Raw genomic sequence first — 3,097 nt, 5'->3', positions numbered from 1 at the left:
GGAGAAAGATGAGGCTTTCTGCTCCTGTAAAAATTACAGCCTCAGAAACCCTGTACAGGGTTGCTATGGGTTGGAACTGACTCGACAGCACTTAACAACAACAACAAATGGCTAAGAATCATGAACACTTCTTTATATGCTTGTTGGCCACTTGAATGTTTTCTTTGGTGAAGTGTCTGTTCATGTCCTCTGACCATTTTAAATTAGATTATTTGTCTTTTTCTTGTTGAGGTACTTACGCCTTCTATAAATTTTAGCGATTAGTCCTTTTTCTGATACATCATTACCAAAAAAATGATCCCTGCCTGTGGAGAACTCACCACTTTCCAAACCTTCTCTAGTTTATTGTTTATTGTCTGAGTCATGCATTAAACAGAAAGCTCTATGATGGGAGGATCACGATTCATCTGTTGTTCTTTGCCCTGGGATTATGTTGTTGTTGTTAGGTGCTGTTTGAGTTGATTTCAACTCATAGTGACCCTATGTGACAAAGTAGGGTTTTCTAGTCTCATGTGGTGCTGTAGGATAAGCACTGGACTGGTAACCACAAAGTCAGTGGTTCAAACACAACAGCCGCTCCTTGGAAACCCTATGGCTGAGTGCTGTGGAGTCGGTTCCGACTCATACTGACCCTGTACAGGGTTTCCGAGGCTGTAAATCTTTATGGGAGCAGAAATCCTCATCTTTCTCCCGTGGAGCAGCTGGTAGTTTCGAACTGCTGACCTTGCAGTTCGCAGCCCGATTCGTAACCACTATGCTACCAGATAGAGGGTGGTTATGTGTCTGAATTGACTCGATAGCACTTAACAACAATCTTTACAGAAGCAGATTGCCAGATCGTTCTTCCTCTGAGCCACTGGGTGGGTTTGACCACTAACCTTTCTGTTAACAGCTGAGTACAGGTGTGCCACTAGAGCTTTCTGAGGTCATACTGCTTAATAAAGCTTTAGCACTTCTACGTTAGCCCCAGGCTCTGCTTTTTAGGACTGTTAAATGCCGTGGAGTTAGTTCTGACTCATAGCAACCTTGTATAGGGGTTCCAAGGAGCAGCCTGGAGGGTTTGAACCACCAAACAGGTTAGCAGTCCAGTGTTTATCCTACAGCACCACACCAGGACTCCATTTTCTAGGACACCTTGGCTAAAATAAACATAGAAGATATCAGAGAGCGGTCTTTCAAGCTAGATAAAAATCACATACTTTGATGGAATTGAAAGCGAAGAGTTGAGTCTTCAGTACTATTGCGGACTTGGATACTTTTCCAGAACTAGTTATCTGCTTCCTGTCTTCTGGTTTTGAGAGAAAATACCTCTATTTAGTTAAGTCTGTTTAGGTGTGCCCCACTGACATGCAGCTAAACACAGTCCTAAAAAACGCAGCAACTGTGCATTATGGAGAATAAGGAAAATTCAAAGGTAACACTGAGAATACACTAAGTCTAAGACTAGAAAGAATGATGGAGTCACAAACAGAAATAGGGAAGGTGGGCTAATAACGCTAGACTGAAAAGTCACTTTGAACTGCAAGGTGGTTCAAGCTCACCAGCAGCTCCTTGGAAACCCTATACAGGGTCATTATGGGTCAAAACCAACTCGATGGCACTTAACAACAACAACTTTGAAAGAAATGGTGAGGGAGTACATTATGGCACAATCACAAGCACATTACAAAAATCTCACCATCTGGAAAAGGTTGTTTCCCTCACTAATGATTTACTTTAAGAATAAAGACGCAACTATTGGTCTCTCCATTTGCAGAAGAAAGAAGAGTGATGAAAACTGAAGATGACTAGAATCAGTTAGTCCAAATGGCTACTGGACCACGTGAACATCAGTCTCCATGACTTTGAGACCAGAAGAACTAGATGATGCCTGGCTACTACTACCAACTGCTCTGAAAGGGAACACATTAGAAGGTTCTGGATCGAGTGGAAGAAAATGTGGAACAGAACTGAAAACTATAAAAACGATCGGACTTACTGATCAGAGAGACTGGAGAAACATGAGACTATGGCCTTCAGCTGCCCTGCTGGTCAGGAACAGAACTTATCCTCAAGGCCCAGTATTTAACTAAGATGATGGATAGGAATAAAGGGGGGGGACAACAACACTTAGTGAGGCATGCTCACTATGGCATGGCCAATCATTGAAGATGAAAAGGGCAATATTTACATGGGTACAAGTTTCAGAGGGGTTGGGAAGAAGATTGGAAAGGAAATAACTGTTGTTGGAAGTGGGATAACTCATGTTGCATGGAGGGGATTATAATAATTAAGATGAAACAAAATGTGTGCTGTTATGTATGTCAAAATGACTATCTGCTCTATAAACCTTCACTTAATTCACAATAACAAGTAAAAAATTAAGAAAAAATTTACTTGTGCAGAATTGAGTAACTCAGCTGGACTGCTCTTCTACATAAAGAGGTCAATTTTCAAATGAATCAGAAGGTCCAATGAAATAGAAGTCAGGGCTATCCAGGAAGTGGTTATTACCATCAGAGATTGATCCCTTGAGGCCAGTCCTTCAGCATTAGTGTGAACTTTACATGATATTATTTCAAGATGAACATAATTGAGAGGTTTTAAATTTCATTATTATTATTTAAAAACTGTAATTGTTCTTCAAAGGGTATTGTGAAGTATCAAAAAGCCAGGTGGAAGGTTCTATAAAGCCATTCTGTAATTTAAAATTCTTTTTAGTATGAGCATTTCTCTCAAACAAAATGAGCTACCAAGATTCAAAAGGACACAGAAGAACCTTAAATGCATATTGCTAAGTGAAAAAACCCTGTCTACATAAATAGACACGACATGATTCCAACTAGGTGACATTCTGGACAAGGCAGAAATAGAGTGAAAGATGAGTGGCTGCCAGGGGGATAAGAGGAGGGATAATTTGGTAGTGCACGGGGCATTTTTAGACCAGTGAATTTGTTCTGCACGATTCTGTGATGGTGGATGCATGACATTATACATTTGTCAAATGCCGTAGGCGTGTACAACATAAAGAGTAGACTCTAGAGAACAAACAAGATGGCAGATTGGGTGGAAGTTCAGTAAAGAGCTCCGTGCCAGCAACAACACAGATTACCCGACC

Source organism: Chrysochloris asiatica, unplaced genomic scaffold (genome assembly GCF_000296735.1).
Source record: "Chrysochloris asiatica unplaced genomic scaffold, ChrAsi1.0 scaffold00036, whole genome shotgun sequence".
Lineage (NCBI taxonomy): Eukaryota > Metazoa > Chordata > Mammalia > Afrosoricida > Chrysochloridae > Chrysochloris > Chrysochloris asiatica.
This window is presented reverse-complemented; position numbering follows the sequence as displayed.